The sequence below is a fragment of the Choloepus didactylus genome, chromosome 15, assembly GCF_015220235.1.
Source record: "Choloepus didactylus isolate mChoDid1 chromosome 15, mChoDid1.pri, whole genome shotgun sequence".
Lineage (NCBI taxonomy): Eukaryota > Metazoa > Chordata > Mammalia > Pilosa > Megalonychidae > Choloepus > Choloepus didactylus.
In genome coordinates this window covers 62,501,294-62,522,610 of record NC_051321.1, presented here as the reverse complement: position 1 = coordinate 62,522,610, position 21,317 = coordinate 62,501,294, and positions in this window count along the sequence as shown.

Here is a 21,317-nt window from a genome sequence, read left to right as displayed (position 1 = left end):
GGGACACCTGTGATGCATGTATTTGTGCATTTCATATTGTCAGTCATTTCCCTGAGACCCTGCTCAACTTTTTCCATTTTTTCCCTATTGGTTCTTTTTCATGTTCAAATTTGGTTGCTCTCTTTTCTAGCAGAGTTCTAAGCAAGTGAGATTTGCCCTTAATTCACTGATTCTCTAGGATGGTTTTTTTGGAGGATGGTCTTACATCATCATCTCATCAATAGATTTTTATAGTTTAGATTCATTGTACCATAAAACATATTGAGTCACCAGTCACCAACTAACCACCTTTCCATCCCTTAATCCAACTCACAGCAAGGACCATTTCTGTCGTAGAAGATGTTTGCCACTATATTTGTAAATTGTATATTTATAACACAATATATTGGTTTGTCAATTTATATGAAATCTATTTTCTCCCAATAAAGAGACAATAGAGCTTAGCATTTTTATAAATTCCTTCCACATTAAAGCCATATGTTATATATTCTAAAGACACTAAAACCCCTTGCTATATGATTAAACACTTAATGTTATCTCTCAGAGGCAGGAGTTTCTTGCAAACATTTTTTTCTAGATCACATCATTCTCCTGCTTTAATCTGGACTGAGTGCTTTGTAGGACTACTGTATAAATTTCACCTGGGACTTCACCACCATCCTAGGAATTTCCTTCTCCTCACTCTTAGTGGATACCCTCTTTCCTAGATTTCACATCTTTTTTCTTGCTTATTCCTTCTTTGGTGAAGCCTTTCCTTCTGTAGGCTCCTGAGAAAGTATCCATGGAAAGTCAATTTTTGAGATGATGCAAGTATGAAAATATCTGACTTCTTCCTCAGACTTAAATGATGGTTTGATTGCAGGTAGAATTCTTGGCTGAAGATCATTTTTCCCTCATAAGTCTGAGGCAAGTTCCCTTTGTTTTCTGGTGACTTTTGGCTCAAATTTCTGAGCCTTTCTGGGGTTTTTTGAACAAATCCAGTTACTTTATGTTGGAACACTTCCTCATAGCTTGTGTATGCCCTTGCATTTGAGCTTTTCCCATTCTGCCATTCTTTCCCTGGTCAGACATGATGCATTCATTCCATTTTCATCTGCCTAAAATGTGTTGCCATTGCTCATCCCTTCTTTCCGTTTATTTGTGGTTGTGGTTTTATATACATACATATATATATAGATAGATATAGATATATACACATACATACATACACACATATTTTAATCTTTACATTATAATTTTAGATAGTTTGGGGGAGAGAACAGTGACAAAAGTATATATTCAATCCTCTATATTTATTTTCCACCATTTAATCCTGAAAAACTTACTTGATGTTGGAATATAGGGGTAAAATTATACAACTGCTCTTCCTTGGCAATTTAAAGTGTTGGTTCATTAGGAAATTAAAAGTCAACAGAGTGTTGCATGTTCCACATTAGGGTAAAGCTGGGTCGCTGCATAGACTATGGTCACCCAATCAGGGTGGGTGCAGGAGAGACTGGTAGAAGCACTATGGTCAGTCATTAATTACACTTGGGGTATATATGCTAAGCAGGAGTAGGAATTAGCTAGGCAGAAAAAAAAGCAAAAACAAATATTCTAAGCAGAACATACAGTAAATGCAAAGGAATACTGATAGGAAAGAGTGATTCATCAGAGAAGTAGAAGGAATTTAGCAAAGTTGGAGTGAAACTACATTTGTAAAGGTAAGAGACAAAGTGAGGCAGGAATAAGAAATTCATCTAAACCAAGATAATCCTTTGCTATCATTTTGGCTTATTTTAAAATTACGGGCTGTGATATGTTACTTTGCTATTTCCTTTGTGAAGATCATTAGCTTTTCATTGAAAAGTTATGACTGGTTGCATATTAGTAGTCACAATCCCCTTAAAAGGCTGATAGGAAATCACAGGTTATTAGACAACTATTAAGTGACAAGTCTAACAAATTTTCTAGAAAAAGGACTGTGCAAAAAAGAGAGAGTGCAGGATTTATTCAGTTCCTCTTCCTCCCAACTTCTTCCACCAATGAGGCATTTGATCTGAAAAAATATTTTTATTGCTATTTAAAAAGTTTAGGATTATTAAAACCAAACATTTGTATTTTCCTGAGCTCTGTTCAGATATTTATGTAGCTAAATTACCAGTAAAAACAGTTAAGTTAGCTAATTTTTTTTAAGGCATATAATAGACTATTCCAGTTCTTTAGTCAATTAAATGGCAAATGGTATTTTGAGAGGAAAAAAAAAAGTGAAGTAGAAAGAGCCTTACATTGTGGATTCCACCAGATTGTCTGTTGGCAACACTTTACCACTTACTTCCTTCCATACTGCCCTGCAATGTAGGTCCTGGGAGCCCAGGAACTACATTTCCCAGGACCCCTGCCTAATGATAGACACTCACATGAGAAGTGGAAGGCAGAAGGAAGTCAAGCCATATTATTATTCTCCAGCAGAGTGGGCTTCACTAATAGAGGATTTTTCAGCAGTCTCTCTACAAATAACCCATTTCTGTGTGGTAAGCATCAGTAATCACAGAACATGAGCTGCTTTAGTCACTGGAGGATCCTAACTCTTGGAGATCTGGAGGTAAGAACCGGGAGCAAGAACTGGGAGCTAGTGACAGTTTTTCTAACTTTTATTCCTCTAGCCCTTACAGTGGTTCAAGTCCTTAATTCCCTGTTATAAGAAAAAAAAAAAAAGAAAGAAAGAAAGAAAGAAAAAAAAAAACCACACATTCATAAACATACCAAGCAAACAAACCTTCCTTTTTGAAATACCTAGAATGCTTCCAATCTTTACCATACACTTATTGATACACTTTTTTCACACAAAAAGGAAGTAATTCTTAAAATTTTGTGAATCTCACATAGTTATGCTGAAGAGAATTTAGAAATTAGTTTTGGGTATTTTTACTTTTATGCTTTTGTAATATAGATAGGGAATTAGTGAGAGAGATAGGTATAAGGAGGTGGGAGTAGAGAGGTTTTCCAGGGCTTGCCTTTGGGTGAAAAATTGAGGTATTTGGGAAGCAGAGATAGAATGAACAGAAGACAAAGAAGTGAAGTTAATCTATAGAACAAGAGCTGAGGGAATGAAGACAATATGACAGGGGTATGCAGGCTTAGAGAAATGTTAAAAAGATTGGGATACCAGGGAAGAAAATCTTGTGAGTTTGCAGAATTAGATGTGTCATAACATTAGATGAAGGAGGAAAGAGTTATAAAACAATGCAGGTGAATAATTAATTAGAACTCCTTAATATTTCCTTTTAATATTGCTTTTTATTGTTGGCTAGCCATAGCTAATTAGCCATAGCTAATGCACCTTTGTGTGCAATGCTGAGCCAACACTGGGCTATGGATGGCTTTACAAGTTATATGGGTTGTATTAATAACAAAAGGAAATAACCATACTCACTCATCACTTGAGTTGACCAACAAAATTCTACTCCCTGTCACCTGCCAAAAGCATTCTGTATTCTTTCAACCCATCATAGGGAGAAATAGCCTTAAAATAAAATTTTCTTTCAAAATATCTTGAAGGAGAAATCCCCTGGGGAAACAGGATTCCATTTTTGAAGCTCCCTCCCAGAGGAAAAAATATTCCTAGAAAATAAAATACTCTTAGTTTAGTTATCCTCTCATGGCCTCTGCCCAACCTGATAATACATACATCTGGGTTTCCTAACTCCCTCTCTCTCTCCCTCATACACAGGAGCACCACTACCACCAACAGAAAACTGCCACATCCTCTTTTCTGAGATTTAAGGATTTCCTTGGAGCAAGGTGGTACACAATCCTTTTTAATTTTAATACTATTTTGTAAGTTATGTTTTTCCAGTTTTAGAGTTTGAAGGATAAACTTATTTAATCAAAACCAAAACTTGTTCGTAATTCTGATGATGCCGACATCACAAACTGGCTTCTATTTACTAATCCCCTGCTATTCCTCAACTGTTACGGTGGATTTCTTACATACATTTCCTCTCTCAGCAATCTGGCAAGACACAATTAGACTTAAACTTGACAAAATATGTTACGTCAACACACACTGACTCATATAGAATCATAAGACATTTGTTTGAAACATTAGAAAGTTCCGATTTGTGGGTCCTCAGGTGCATTCTTATCAGCTAGGCCGTGGTTTTCAATACTATCCTCCTTTGTAATTTCTCGCTGCCTCCTTTTCCAAGTGGGAGGAGATTTAATATGCATTTAACCTTCAGATAGGGTCACAAATTAAAATTGCTTTTATTAGTGCATCCTACAGTTATACCTACAATTATTCTAATCCTGTTCTACATCTGATTTCATGGTTCTCATCTCAGAAATGAGTAATTTCTATGTTCTGCTATTTCTTCAAGTTTGGGAGATCCCCCTTCCCCATCTCTCATTTCTCCCTTGCATATTGACTGCAACAAATTTTCAAAAAATAATAGGACTGAATAAGTAGTAAAACATGTTTCATATTTTATATATATAATCTCTTGCCATTTCTTCCTTCCTGCCAAGGGAAAAAACAATCTATGCTCCTTAGCATAAAAATTAGATTAAATTGTACTCCATCCTACTATTCTCTTATTTTCTATTTTACTTGGTAGAGTACACATCAATGCTGTTCTTTCAAAACCCTTGATTCCTATGTAAAGTGCAGAAACAGTGACCTCATTGAGAGGGTCAGTTGTCTTTTCTGGAAAATGATAGAAGGTCACTCAGACCTGGGAGCTTTGCTCTGAATGATCTCTAACTTCTTGCTGACCAGCAGTCTCTTCAATTTAAAAACATTTGTAAAAAGCTGCTATAATCTGGACTCTCCAAAGTCATTTTTACAAAGAAAGAGGAAGTGAAATGTAAGAACTGTAGAGGCAAAGGGTGAGCAAGAGTGTATTTATATAGTCTGTTCTGCACCATAAGTCCACTCAAAGAAAGGGAGAAAGGGTGAAGGGGCTCATCTATGAGACAAGAGACTTCACTTGGGGTTTAGCACTTGACCCTCTGGTGCCTAAACTTTAAGGGCAGTCTTTCCGATTTGCTCATGAGTTCCTAGGGACATTTTTTCAGATAACTCCTAGTCCACCTCCATATAATCCAAGAGAAAATTAGTCATTACGATTGGGAAAGTGTGAAAATAAATAATCATTGCTGTCTGCTGGATAACTCTATAACAGGCAGTATATGCCTATCCAATTTCTTTTCAGCGTTTAATACTAAAATTAATATATTAAACTCCACTGTTTGGGCCCATCCTAGGCACTTGGCAAATTATCCAATATTTTATCCATTGAGTATCTACCACTAACTGTTGTTGCTTTGGTGAGTCTTAATTCTAAACTGATCCTGCTATCTCTTGCCATTCCTAATTGCTAAACATATCCACTATTTATATGGTGGAAACCCATTTTCCAATTATGTCTATCTAAATGGATATATTCTCTGGCCCATTTTTCCCCTTTAATTTCTAGGTGATCAGCTAGGCTGCAGTGTCATTCCATCTTTTCTTTAAATGTGCTAATCGCCTTCCTGTCCTACAGCTTTCATTCATTTAGTTCTATTAGAAATAATTTTCACCCCCTCTTCATTTGTTTACCTCCTATGTAACCTTTAGTTTTCAGCTCAAATATAATTTATGCATAAATACTAATTCTTCCTGCTCTACAGCTGCTGAACACCTGTACAGTTCATTTCTACTTTTATCACCAAATCAAACAATTATTGGCATAATTTTTGTTTGATATTCTATACCTCTGATTTGTAAGCTCTAGGAAGGTAAGGAGGCAAGATACCAAGTTGTCACTAGTGCTTAGTGTTTGGAATCAAACTCTCTAGGTGCAAATCCTGGTTTCTCACTTAACAGCTCTGGGTAACTTTGTGAAAATTATTAACCTCTAATTTCCTCAGTTTCCTCATCTGCATAATGGACATGACCATAGGATGTGCTTCACAGGGCTGCAGAGAATCAAACACAATAATCCCTATAAATCACCTGCACTACTATATGTGGCACATGATGGCTTATTGCTCATTTCTTTATCTCAGTGGCTGGCATATACTAAACATTCAACTAAATATATACTGAATAAGATTTTTCTGAATTCATTACATTGTTTTAGAGTGATTAATAATAGAATTTTAGACAACATTAGTTGGGTGTAAGGGTCAGACATTTTGAATTTCTATTCAAGCATAGCACTTTGGTGGCCAATATTTCCATTTGCATATCTACAAACTTACAGAACAAATCAAGAGAAATGCTGGTTTTAGTAAGGAAGGCCAATATCAGAAGGAAATTTTACATCACATTATGCTGTTATTTGTATGTGTGTCCATGTGCATGTGCATGTGTGTTTGCCTGAGTCCTGCCAAAAACAGATGACACGCTCAAACAGGGAAGTTTGGTATAAGTTTAATAATCAGATGATTTATAAAGGCATGGTGGATTTGGGGAAACTCACAAGGAATAATACCCTGAAGATGCTGCTACCCCTGCTTCTGAAGGGGCAAAGAAAGGAGGCAGATATTAAAACCTGCAGAAAGAAACTTGATGGAAAAGACATCGTGGCAGGAGCTGTGGCCTGACAAGGAAGGATCAAAACTAATTACCATGATCTCACTTTCTTCCTGCCCTTTGATCTCATGTGAGTGCCTCTTGATGTCCAAAGCTAGTTCTTTCTAAGGATGAGCTCAAAGGAATCCACTGATGCAATTCCACACACATTAGCCTCTTAGGGCCCAGAGCTCAGTGGAGAAAGGAAATTGGATCTGGTGGAGCAAATGGTAGATTTCCAACCAAATGTTTATATAAGGAGGGAGAAGGAATAATGGAGAGTTTAAATCATTCTTAAATTCTTATACATCTAAAAATTTTCTGACTCTTTTTCTCCTATTTTTGATAGATTTCATTTTCATGTCACATTAATCTTAGCACAAGTATGAAATGTTAAATTGAATAAGGAACTTCCTCGTATCCTAATTCTTCACCTCTTACATCAATTTATTTCTTTCCTATCCAGTTTAGGGCATATAACGTGCCATTTCAATCATCTCTTTTCATCATCCATCTTTGAGACTGACTTTCTTCCACATCAGTCCTACTCAACCCCCAACCACATGTGTCTCCACTTATTACTCAGCTTCTGAGTGCTGCTGGAGAAAATCACACAGCCTTACACATCAGTGCTGATACAAATTTTTATTCTCCATTATGCTTTCACCACTCCCTAACAGGTTTATCTTGTTTAATAAATCACTTCAATAGAAATACGAATATCAGGGTCTAGTTCTGGGACACTCACCCAACATAAGTCACTCCTTCAAAAAAACAAAATGAAATAAATAAGCAAGCAAGCAAACAAACAAACAAAAAAATTAAGAAAAACGAATAAAATTGCCCCAGGGAAAATATCCACCTAGAGTCCATTTTGACTAGGTAATTCAGAAAATATTTGAATAAGACAAGAATATTATATTTTCCTCATTGTAAATGAACTAAATTAGAGTCAATGTGTGTTAAACTCATATTTTGCCACCAATGGACTATGGAATTTAGACAATATACTGTGCCATTTGGGTTACATTTCTTATTCTTTAAGTGAGGGAGATCAGGGAAACAAACAATGTTTGAGGGTCTATCATGTTCTAGAGAAAGGTACAGGGAATATAAAAGTCTATCATCCTTAAATGTTCATCTACAAGTCCCTTTTAGTTTTAAGATATTATCATTACTGATACAGGTTGCCAATCTTTCCAACTCATACTGCAGTTTTTGGCCTCTTATTGAATCTCACTTCCCTTTCCAAAAGCATGGTCAATATTTTATACCATAAAATTCCATTGCTTTTATAATGGCTAGCAATAAACAGTTAGGAACTGAAATTAAAATACCATGTAAAATAGGATTAAAATACCTAATGTAGTTAGGGATAAAATTGTACCAAAATATTTCAAGATCTGAACAATGAAAACTATAAGAGAAGACAAAAAAAATTGGAGAAGATAGATAAATGAGTAATAACCCCTTGTTTATAGATTGGAAGAATCAAAATTTTAAGATGTCAATTCTCCCCCAATTGAATCTACTCAAAATCACAGCATGCTTTTTGGTGACAATTGACAAACTAATTCTAAAATTTAAGTGAAAATGCAAAGGAAGAGCATGAACAATTTTAAAAGAAAGTACTAAATTAGAGGACATATTTACCTGGTTTCAAAATTTACCATAAAGATATAATAATGAACAAGAAATTATTAGAGTAATTATAGATATAAATCAGCAGAACAAAATAGAGACCCCAAAAAATAGATATGCACATATATGCTCAATTAAATTTCAATAAAGAAGCAAGGTAATTTTATTGGCAAAGGATAATCTTTTTGACCTGTGATTTGTAACAACTGGATATCCACATGGGGGTGTGGGTTGGGTGGAGCTTCCTGATAGTGTGTGTTTTAGCTTCTGAGGCTGCTCAGATGAAATACTGTGAAATGAGTTTGGCTTAAACAGTGGGAATTTATTCACCTACAGTGTTGAGGCTGAGAAAATATCCAAATCAAGGCATTATCAAGGCAATGCTTTCTTCCCAAAGACCAGTTGCCGGGGATCCTTGGCTCCTCTGCCACATGGCAAGGCACGTGGTGGCGTCAGCTAGTCTCCCATCTCTTCTTGGTCTCGATGCTTTTAGCTTCTTGCTTCCGTGGCTCTCTTGCTCTCTCACTCTCTCACTCTGTAAAGAATTCCAGTAAGAGGATGAAGACTCATCCTGAATGAGGGAGTCACGCTTTGAATGAAGTACTCTCATCACAAGATCCTATTTACAATAGGTTTATACCCACAGGAATGGAATAAATTTAAGAAAATGTTTTGCTGGGGTACATACAGCTTCAAACCACCAAAATGGTGTGTGTGTGTGTGTGTGTGTGTGTCCACTTAATAGAGTACTTGTGGGAAGAATACATGAAAAACATTGACAACCCAATAATAAAATTAAAAACCCCATTAAAAAATTGTGAAAACTTTTTAAACCAGACTCTTCACAAAAGAAATTTATGTAAGCACATGGAAATATATTTATCTTCATTAGTCAACATGAAAATGCAAGCTAAAACATTATGAGATAACACTACATACCCTTTAAAATGGCTAAAATGAAAAGAATTGACAAACCAAGTGCTGGCAAGGATGTGGGCCAACTGCAAGTCATATATATACACACACATATACACATACACTTTTAGATATATATTCAAGGGAAATGAAATCATACATCAACTATAAGCAGCTTGAGGTTCACCAAAAGTTAAATGGGTCATTTGTGTTATATTCACATAATAGGATACTACTCAACATTCATATACAACAAAGTACTGATGTAAACAAAATGTTACAAGTATTCTGGAAGAAAAAAGCCAGACTCCAAAAAAGTATATGCCCTGTATGACTCCTTTCACACACTAGAAAATACAAATCTCATCTATAGTGCCAGAAAGCAGGCTAATAGTTGCCTTAAATTGTTTGGAGGAGATGATTGCCTGGGAAGGAAGGAGCACAAGGAAACTTCTTGGGGTGATGGATATGTTTTATAATTTGATTGTGGTGGTGGTGACTTGGGTGTATAAATTTATCAAAACTTGTATGCTTAAAATGGTTCAATGTTACTGTATACAGTAAATTTCAATAAAATTGATTAAAATAAAAGATCAACCCTATTAATGGAACCACAAGTTCACCATGGTATTAGAATGTCCCAAAGATCCTTTAGATTATGCTGCTATGATACAAAATTAAGACTTCTGAAAAAGACAGTACCATACTTGTGGGTTCAAAGGTGACTTTTAACTTGTAAGATACACCATTAGATGTCATACTTTTCTATTGAAATAAAAAGAATGTAGATATATTTTAATACTCACCTTAATGTCAGAAAGGTTAAAATGTGAAAGAATAGTCTTAGAGGCATAACTTTTTAATATATTAAAAGATCACTAGGCATTTAAGTTTCATTGTAAGTTTGAGATTTCAATCTTAAAGCCATTAAGAGAGCAGATAAGAAGTAATTGATAAGTAACATAAGAGAAGAAAGGAATATATAAGAGAAATAAATGGCTCAGGGGACCAGATCCAGTTGGGACACACAGGGACAAATCAAGAAGAGCATGCAGGAGCTTAACCTGTCTTTCATCTCGTCTCCAATAATAAGGTCCACGGCTGGCTCGAAACTATTCAGAATCATTATAATATTTTTCCAAACTGGAATAATTCTCTCATAGTTTCTGTGGAAATGAATCTTTAATTTGTTGCCTCTAAATGATGTCATCAGACATCTTTACCTAACTTCCAAATCTCTTTTGAGCTGTTTTCTCTCAAAATATCAAATATTTTCACTTCTCTTTTAACCCCAAATAAAATGAAGCTCATATTATCACTCATTGCTTCATTTATTTTATGCATGCTCTGGTGTGACTTCTGAGCATATTTTCATTCTCTCACTCTTAGTCAGAAAGGACAAATCAAAATCAGCCATTGTCTTACCAAATCTATCACAGGAAAGTTACATACAACCCAAAGAGACTTGGGTTCTTTACTTAGCAATCCAAGGACAATCCTACTTGGCTCTTGGCTATGTAATTTCACAATCATTTTTTCCAGACCTTGGGACACTGGAAGTTTGTAGAGAGCTATCTGAATTGGTGGCTAGCCAACTGATCATCTTAGGAATTGTGATACTATGCCTGGCAGCACTCCTAACTTTTCATTGGCTCATTCAAACAGATAACACTGCCAATACTGCCTTATGAAGGCAAAGTCAAAAGCTTGACATTATTTAATTAAACAAATCTTTGCTTTATCATGACCATTAAACATATCCTAATGCTCAAACTTAATTTTGTTTTTACACATAGTAAAATTTGTAATCCAAGCACTGCATGTAAGCAAAATAACCTCAGTTAGTTTTTGATTCTCCAGTTTTTGAAGACTTGTTCCCGGGGAAAGTTTAATGACCAGGGCAAGTGATACCTTCTTTGGAATAAAGGAACCAGCACATTCATGTTTTAAAGCAGAATGCAGAAATTTCTGACTGATTTTATACTCTTTAGAAATTATTAGAGTGCTTAGCTTGTCTACTTCTATTTTTTTCCTAAGTAGATTGATAGTAAAGGAAAATATGTTCTAGTTTTATTTCAGTTTTGAAATTAAACCATTTCATTTAATTTCTCAGGAGAAATATTTGTTCAAATAGGCATAATTACTTCCACAGAAACTATAGGCACATTAAGCTATCAAATATTTATAAAATTTTAAACAAACTTTAATTATTAGTTTAGAGTATTGGCACAAAAACACTTGGCGTGAGTAGCTAATAGAGTTTATTTACTGACATCAAGCCATCATAGAAACTGAAGAAATGTAATACAGTATGATATGCTGAGATTTCAAGCATTCGTAGCTGAAATCTCAAATTTTATTTGTATGTATTAATATAATTTATAATTATAATATGAAAATGCATACTGTATAAAAAGATAAGCATAACCTATTATCCAGCCACCCTTCCAAAACAAAACAACACTGCTAATACTATAGTAAATTTCCTTCAAATTATTTTTTATGCATATGGTTTTACCTAATTTAAATTTTGTTATATTCAATTTTGTGTTTTTCTCTTCACATAAGCATATCTCCTTATCTCTTAAAACCTCATAAATATTTAAAAGTAGACTTTGATTTTAGAATAGTTTTAGGTTTACAAAATTATTGCAAAGATAGTACAGAGTTCCAATATATCTCAAATCCAGTTTCCCATATTATTAACTTCTTTCATGAATATAGTGCATTTGTCAGAATGAATGAAACATTATTGATACATTAGCATTAACTAAAGTCCATACTTTATTCAGATTTACTTAGTTGTTTTTTTTTTTTTTTTTCCCTAATGTCATTTTTCTGTTACAGGAGTCCATCTAGGACACCACATCATATTTAGCCATCATATCTCCTTAGGGTCCTCCTGGCTGTGACAGGTTCTCAGACTTCCCTGGGTACTGTCCCTCAGCTGGAATTTGTCTGATGTTTGTCTCATGATTACACTTGGATTATGGCTTTTTGGAGGAAGAGCACAGAGGTAAGATGCCATTTATATCCTGCTGATGCCTGACTGCTATAGGTACATATCATCAGCATGAATTATCGCTATTGATGGTAACCTAGAACACTTGGCTGAGGTGGTCAAGTTTTGCCAATGTAAACTTATTCACATTCTCCCCTTTCACAACTGCACTCCTTGGAAGGAAGTTACTTTGTGTAACCTACACTAAAGCAATGGAGATTCTGGTCCATCTCCTTGAGGGCAACATATTTACTTCAATTATCTGAAATTCTTCTGTGAGATTTGTCTATACGCCTACATTTATTTGCTTATTCAATTATTTGTGTTAGTATGGGCTTATAGATATTTATATTATACTTTTACTTATAATCCAAAGCTACTTTATTTTCTTGATCAAATTTTTCTAACTTTGGCCCTTGGGAAGTCTTTCATTGGGTCTTTTGTCCCTGGCATACTTACATCATTGTTTGGTTATATTTTGTTTTGTTTTAAATTTTTGAAAACTTTCTTACTTTCTGGCCCTACAAAGATACTCCATGATCATCTTGTATATTTCCTGTCCAGTTCTAGAATCAGCCATTACTCCACTGAGCTCTGATTCTTTTTACTGGAAAATGGCTTAGAAACCAAGATCTGGGTGCGAGATGTCTGTGCAAATTTTGATAAACCAATTCTTTTCCCAATTGAAAGTGACCTCCTAAATAAACTCATGTAATAATGACAGAATGTATTTATTGAGTAGTTGATGAGTGGGCACTGTTTTAAGAATTTTACATGTATTACCTCATTTAATCCCTAAAATAATCCTTCTAAATTAGCTCTATTATTTACCTTTTTTATTGATGAACCTCTGTCACACAGAATAATGAATAATGCAATGAAGATTCACACTCATGCTTTATGACTTCCCTGCCCATTTTAATTGCTGAATAGTATTTTGTTGTATGGAGATGCCACAATTTCTTTAGCCATTCATGTATGAAAGGACGTCTTCATTGGCAATTATGAATAAAGTTGACAAAAACATTCATGTGTAGGGTATTGTGTGGATATAAGTTTTCAAATCATTTGGGTAAATAACTAGGAGCATGATTCCTGGATTGTATGATAAGACTGCTTAGCTTTGTAATAACCTGTTAAACTGCCTTCCAAAGTGGCTGTACCATTTTGCATTCCCACCAGTAGTAAATAAGAGTTTCTCTTGCTCCACATCCTCCCTAGTATTTGTGTTGTCATTGTTTGAACATCTTTTCATTTGCTTATGTGGTATGCTTATATCTTCAGATCTTTTGCTCATTTAAAAATTAGGTTTTTGTTTATTTACTGTTGAATTTAAAGAGTTCTTTTTTATTTTGGATACAGATACTTTATCAGATATGTGTTTTGAAATATTTTCTCCTGCTTTGTGGCTTGTCTCTTCTTTACTTATAGATGTCTTCTGCAGAGCAAAAGTTTTAATTTTAATAAAATCCAGGTTATTTTTTGTTTCATGGGTTGTACTTTTTGTGTTGTATCTAAAAACTCATCAGCAAACCCAAGGCCCAGTATGTTTTCTCCTATGTTTTCTTAGAGGCTTTATAGTTATACATTTTACATTTAGGTCTCTGATCCATTTTGAACTAATTTTTATGAGTTCTGTATCCATTCTCTCTCCCTCCCTCCATTTCTTTCTCTTTCCCCTCCCTCTCTCCCAGTCTGTCTCTCTCTCTCCCTCCCTTCCTTCCTTCTATCCTTCCTTCCTTCCTATTTTACATGTGAGCAACTAATTGTTCCATTACCATTTGTTGAAAAGACTATCCTTTCTCCATTGAATTGCCTTTGATCCTTTTCAAAGATCAGTTTACTATACTTGTGTAGATCTGTTTTGGGGCTCTTTCTCTATTCAGTTGACTTATATGTCTAGTCCTTTGCCAATACCATTATGTATTGAACACTCTAGCCTCATGGTGAATCTTGAAATTGGGTAGTGTGAGTTCTCCAGTATTGTGTTGGCTATTCTATATCTTTTGTGTTTCTTTATAAACTTTAGGATAAGTTTTTCAATAACTACAAAATAACTTGCTAGAATTTTGATTAAGATTTGTTGAATCTATAGATCAAATTGGGAAGATTCACATTTTAACAATATTGCCATGTCAGGCAACTTCAGGGACTGGAACTATATTACATGTATATAGATTGGATTTATAAATGTATTCTATGACCCAGAAAAAGAAGATCCTCCACCAACTTGAGATAATATTTTCATGAAGCTTTATATATTAACTATCACAGGATTAGTCTTCCTAGCTTGATTGACAATTGCAAGAATTCATTCTTTTCAGGGTGTGGTAGACAGCTTCCAAAGAAAGAAATCATCAATTCCTTTACTCTTTTTGGGTGCATGCCTTTCTACCCATGAAGATGGAAAATCTATTTCTCTACCCCTCCACGCTGAATCTGTACTAGCTTGTGACTTGCCTTGACTGACACAATGTGGCAGAAATAACGTTCTATCAGTTCCTTGCCTAACCTTCAAGAGAAGGACCTTGCAGTTCTGTTTCCTTGAAAGCAAGCACCACAGGAGATCTCTGACTACTCTGATACTAAACTTTGGGGAATCCCAACCTAGTAACAGTGAGAGACCTTTTGGAGAGAGAATCTCTAGCCACCTTCCAGTTGCAACTACCATCCCAACGGAGGTATCAGGCAGGTGAGCAATTAAGCCACTTTGAAAGTTCCAGGCCCAAGAGATACCATGCAAAACAGATGAACTGCCCAGCTGAGTCCAGTTCAGATGACAGAATCATGAGAAATAATAATGAATTTGTGTTAAAGTCCCAAATTTGCGAGTGGTGTGTTATGCAATGATAGATGACTGAAACAAGGGTAAATAAAACCTACCCAAATTCAAAGGGGTATTTGTTGATACAGAGACCTCAACAAATATTTCTAGTCCATGCACAGTTGCCAAGAACTGGAATCTTTGGAATGATTTGTGAATATCCATAGTTACTCCCTGTTCAAATAACTCTATAGTTCACAAAGTGGTAAAAAATATTAATAGTTCCTATTTTGTGCCATTCTTGCATTATGTTTGGATAGCACTTCCAAAGATAGGATGAATATTATTTAAAGAAAGGTTGACTGTTATTTGCTAATATTTTATTTATGATTTTCTCCTTCAATTTGATAAGTGAAATTGATATAAATCTTTCTTATGAAGACTAACATTAATCATTTTATTGTTAACATAATTTAGCATCTAAGCATGAATGTAGAGTTTTACAAAGATTTTGTGTGCTACTCAGCGGATTAGGGAATATATTAATTACATGTTCCCTGAAAACAACAGAGATTTTTAATTGGCTTTTCAATTCAATGACAATGGGTCTATTTAATTGTGTGGGGTTTTTTTGGCCTTTTTTAAAAACTCAATTATATTGAGATTGTTCATATACCATACAATAATCCAAAGATCCAAAGTGCACAATCAATTGCCCATGGTACCATTATACAGCTGTGCATCCATCGCCACAATTAATTTTTTTTTTTTTGATTTTTAGAACATTTTCATTACTCCAGAAAATAATTTAAAAGGAAAACTAAAATCTTCCCATACCCCTAACTGCCCCCCATCCATTATTGACTCATAGTATTGGTATAGTGCATTTGTTACTGTTGATGAAAGAATGTTAAAATACTACTAACTGCAGTACATAGTTTGCAATAGGTATATGTTTCCCTATATACCCCTCTATTATTAACTTCTGGTTATAGTGTCATACATTTGTTCTAGTACATGAAAGAGATTTCTGATATTTGTACAGTTAATCATGGGCATTGTCCATCGCAAGATTCACAGTTTTATGCATTCCCATATTTTAACCTCCAACTTTCCTTCTCATGACATACATGACTCTAAGCTTCCCCTTTCCACCACATTCACACACCATTCAGCACTGTTAGTTATTCTCACAATAGTGTGCTACCATCACCTCTGTCCATTTCCAAACCCTTAGATTCAACCTAGTTAAATAGTCTGCTCACAATAAGCAACTGCTCTCTATTCTTTAGCCTTATTCTATATCCTGGTAACTTATATTTCATATTTATGATTTTACATGTTATAATTAGTTCATATCAGTGAGACCATACTGTATTTGTCCTTTTGTGTCTGACTTATTTCACTCAATATAGTGTCCTCAAGGTTTCTTCATCAACTCATTTTTTTTTTTAAAGACAGTTTTGTTCACCCACCATACATTCCATCCTAAGTGAACAAGCAATGGTTCCCTATATAATCATGTATTTATGCATTCACAACCATCACCACTATCCATATAAGGACATCTCCATTTCTTCCACAAAGAAGAGGAAGAGTCAAAGAAAGTAGAGAGACAAAGGAAAAAGAAAAAGAAAGAAAAAGACCGCTAAAAAAGCAATGAAAGGAAAGATAGCATTAAACTAACATACAATAAAAGATTCAGACAACATCACAAGTGCCAAGAGTCCCATAGCCCTCTTATATACCCCTGTTATAAGCATTTAGCTTTGGTAAATTGCCTTTGTTACATTAAAGGAAGTGTAATATAATGTTTCTGTTAACTATAGTCTCTAGTTTGCATTGATTGTATTTTTTCCCCAATACCACCCTATTTTTAACACCTTGCAAGGTTGTCATTTATTTTTTCTCCCTCATGTAAAAACACATTTGTACATTTCATCACAATTGTTGAGCACTTTAGGTTTCACTGAGTTATGCAGTCCCAGTCTTTATCTTTCCTCTTTCCTTCTGGTGTCCCACATGCTCCTAACCTTCTTCTTTCAACCATACTCACAGTCATCTTTGTTCAGTGTACTTACATTGTTGTATTACCATCACCCAAAACTGTGTTCCATACATCTCAATCCTGTCTTTTCCTGTCTGTCTGCATTGTACCCTTTAGTATTTCCTGTAGAGCAGGTATCTTGTTCACAAACTCTGTCATTGTCTGTTTGTCAGAGAATATTTTAAACTCTCCCTCATATTTGAAGGACAGTTCTGCCGGATATAGGATTCTTGTTTGGTGGTTTTTCTCTCTCAGTATCTTAAATATATCACACCACTTCCTTCTTGCCTCCGTGGTTTCTACTGAGAAATCCGCACATAGTCTCATCAAACTTCCTCTGTAAGTGATGGATCACTTTTCTCTTGCTGCTTTCAGGATTCTTTGTCTTTGAGATTTGATAATCTGATTATTAAGTGTTTTTATGTAGGTCTATTCAGATCTATTCTATTTGGGGTACACTGCACTTCTTGGATCTGTAATTTTATGTCTTTCATAAGAGAGGGGAAACTTTCATTGATTATTTCCTCTGTTATTGCTTCTGCCCCTTTTTCCTTTTCTTCTCATTATGGGGCAACTATGACACATACATTCCTGCATTTCATGTTGTCATTCAGTTCCCTGAGACATTACTCATATTTTTCCATTCTTTTCCCTATCTTTCTTTTGTGTGTAGGATTTCAGGTGTCTTGTTCTTCAATTCCTGAGTGTTTTCTTCTGCCTCTTGAAATCTGCTCTTGTATATCTCCATTGTGTTTTTCATCTCTTGTGTCATGCCTTTCATTTCCATAGATTATGCCAGTTGTTTTTTTCAAACTTTTGATTTCTACCGTATATTCACCAAGTATTTTCTTTATATCCTTCATCTCTTTTGCCATATCTTCCCTGAACTCATTGATTTGGTTTTTGAATTGATTTAGCCTGTTTCTTTGAAAATCTTTAATTGATTGTTTCATTAAAATGAAACAATTTCTCAACTGTATCTTAACTGAGGTGTAAGTTTGTTCCTTTGACTGTGTCATATCTTCATTTTTCTTAGTGTAGTTTGTAGTTTTCTGTTGTCTAGGCCTCTGGTTTCCTTGATTACCCCAATCAGATTTCCCTAGACCAGAACGGGTTCAGGTATCAGAATGGGATTATATTCAGTGTCAAGTTTTCCTAAGGGTGTATCTTAGAAGATTGACAGACTTTCTTTTGAGGCCTCTAGTCACTGTGCTTTTCCTAATTTGCCCAGCAGGTTGTGCCTCTCAGCCTGCCATTCCTGACTGGTATAAGGAGGTGTGGTCCCTTTAGTTCTCAGCTTAGGTTGTTTCTGTTTTGGCTGTTTTTTCCCTATGCCCTGGGTTCTGAGTTCTGAAAGGAAAGGCAGCACTAGAGCTGGGCCCCACCTCCTTCCTCTTAGGGAAGATACACCCCCTAGGGAGATATCGTCTGCATTTTAATGCTCCTTTATTTCTCTGACTCTATTAACTCCACCCATGTCTGGGTCAGAGTGCTGCAAACTGAAAATGACTGAAGCTCTCTCCACTGAGCCACTCAGATTGAAAGAGAGAAAAAGGGAAAGAAAGCCCCCTTTCGGAGCCAGTCCATGGCCCCCCAGTTTCACCCATCTATAGAGAGAGCACCCAGTCTTCTGTGTTCCCTTTCCTGGAGCACACACATATTCTAACTCTTTAGGGTCAGTTGTCTCTAAAAGTCTCTGTATTTTTCCTTCTCTTTTTAAATTATTATTATTTTTTTTCTGCCAGCCCTACCTCCTGTCCACTGGGAGTGAGTTCAGGGTACTTTGCTGTTTGTTAGGGGTTTGTCTATGTTTGTAGCTTGTATTCAGCAGTCCACATTTGTTAATTATAACCCCAGTTGGAGCTGGGCTGAGCTATATTCTCTGGCTCTGGGGATGCTGGTTTCTTCTACTGTGAGGTCTTGCAGCTCGGTCTGCCATGGGAGGAGGGGACTCCCAGCACAGTTCCATAGTTTTTACTCACAGATTTTATGCTGCAATCTTAGCCATTCTGCCCAATCCAGGTTGGTGTATGATGTTGTGGACAGTCATCATTGTCCCCCAGCTGTTGTTCCAGATTCTTTACTAGTTGATCCAGGTTGTTTATTAGTTGCTCCAGTGGGCTAAGTAAATTCCACACTTCTCTATGCCACCATCTTGCCCCTCTCCTATTTAACTGTTTTTTTTTTAATTTCTTTTTACATTTCTTAAATCAATAACAGTAATTTTTATTTTTCCAAGAACTTACTTATTTCAAATTGGTATTCAAATGTATTAGCATAAGCTCTGTGTGATATTTTCTTTGATTGTTAATCATATTTGCAGTGTTTATTTCCTGTATTCTAATGTTGTGCTTTGTATTGTCTCTTCATTTCTTGATCAGACTTTAGTTATAGAAATTGGATATTTAAAAAATTTTTCTTGTGAAGTCTTTTAAAAATTATTCTATTTCCTTAACTTCTTTACTTTATCCTCTGAATTCTTTCTAAATATCTTTTTGAGTTTTAAAAATTAGATTCATGCATATATGCATATATGTATGTATGGATAGATATATGGATGAATGGGTGGCATTTTTAGTCTGTACAATTTCTTGGATTATTCTTAACTTTTCTGATGGTTTCATGGTTATTTGGTTGATTGGAACATGGAATAGTGTTTTGGCATCTCTACTTACTCTATCAACTCTGTAGACCTTTTTGGCTAGAAGGAATATTAGATATGATCTTGTTGAATCACATCATTGTCTAAATAAGCAAGTATATTTGGAAGGTCCAGTTTTGAGATGTTAGGTTACTTTGTCCATTCCACTCTTGGTTAAGAATAGTAATTCAAGATAAAACTGTGAAGTAGTTATAGTAAAAGACATTTTTCCTATGTCATCATCCTATGAGCTACTTATATATCTAAGGTACCTGTTCACCCATACGGCCCTATTGATATCATACTCCCAATTAAAAGGAATAGGATAAAGTAATTTAAAATTTATTGAACACCTGTGTATGTGGTGACTTTTAGTTCTCATAACAACTAAATTGAGGAATTTATAAATTTATAAATGAGGAAACTTGGTTCAGTGATATGGTCTACATTCATATTGATAATGTATATTCGATATGAGGTTTGAATTGTGCTATTGCTCCAAAGATTCTGAGTTTCTAGGACAAACTCCAGTAAAGAGACTGAAACAAACTGTCAAAACAGGGATGCTTCCCAAATATAGAAATAAATTTGTCATTTAGGGTATATTTTATTTATAAAGAGTTCATATTTAGCATTTATGTAAAATTCCAAATGCTCATACCCCAAAACTATTTAAACTACAAGAAGTAGCGTCTACTCTAGCATCCAGGGACTTGGGGATTAATGTGGACTTTTCATCAAGCAGGACAATACTGATATGCAAACAAAGTGATTCAACACATCAGTCAGATTTGATCTGTGGACTGACAGTTCCCATTGAAAAGTTGGTATCACAAAATCACCTTTACTGTTTTCTCATTTATTGTGGCACTGCCCCAAATCTTACTAATTTTAAAAAATGCTTGAGGTGTTTCTGGCTCTAGAATGTTTATAATCCATCCCATTTAGCAAACAAACCATGGCATTTATATAAAGTGTAGAAGAAGAAAAATGATGAAAATACAAATCCCTCACTGAAACATATGTTAAATCCAGATATTATTATGCTAGTTTGCTAAACAAGATTAAAAGTGAAAGAGTCAGGGGGATGGAAAAGAGGCGGTTAAGCACATTATTTCAAATTTGAGGAAGTGTTCATGAGTGCAAACGGTTTACATACTGGAATAAGACACAACAGGGATAGAATTCCACCACTTATCCATTGCCTCACTTTGGGTGAGTTATTAAACTTGTATATTTATGAAATCTGGATAATATTATCTATCTCCCAGGATTGTTGAGAGGTTTATTTAAATTATATAATCTAAATTTCACTCTATCTGTGCAAAATAGTGAAAAATGATTAAGAGAATACATAAAAAGAATACATACCAGGAATAGTAGAGACTTTTCTCCAATAACCAGGTGGGAAAAGGGTCCAGTGTTAAACTAGCCATATAATTCCCTTTGCTTCAGGGATTTAAACAAACAACAAACAAACAAAAAACAAAAAAACAAAAACAAAAAACAAAAAAAACTTCTGAAATCACTACCAATTATGTGATGGTGATGAAGAACATAATGAAATAAAAGCCAAACTCAGATGAGATATCTGGTGATTGCAAAATAATGGTTATGTAGGTAGAGAGGTAAAGCATCAGATGAAGAGATAGAAACAGGAAAGGGGAAACAGATCTCCTTGAAGAAATGAGTTAACTCTGGCTGAAGCTGGTTGCTGGCTTTCCTGAGGGCAAGGAGTCACAAATGGAATTAAATTGAAGGTGGTTG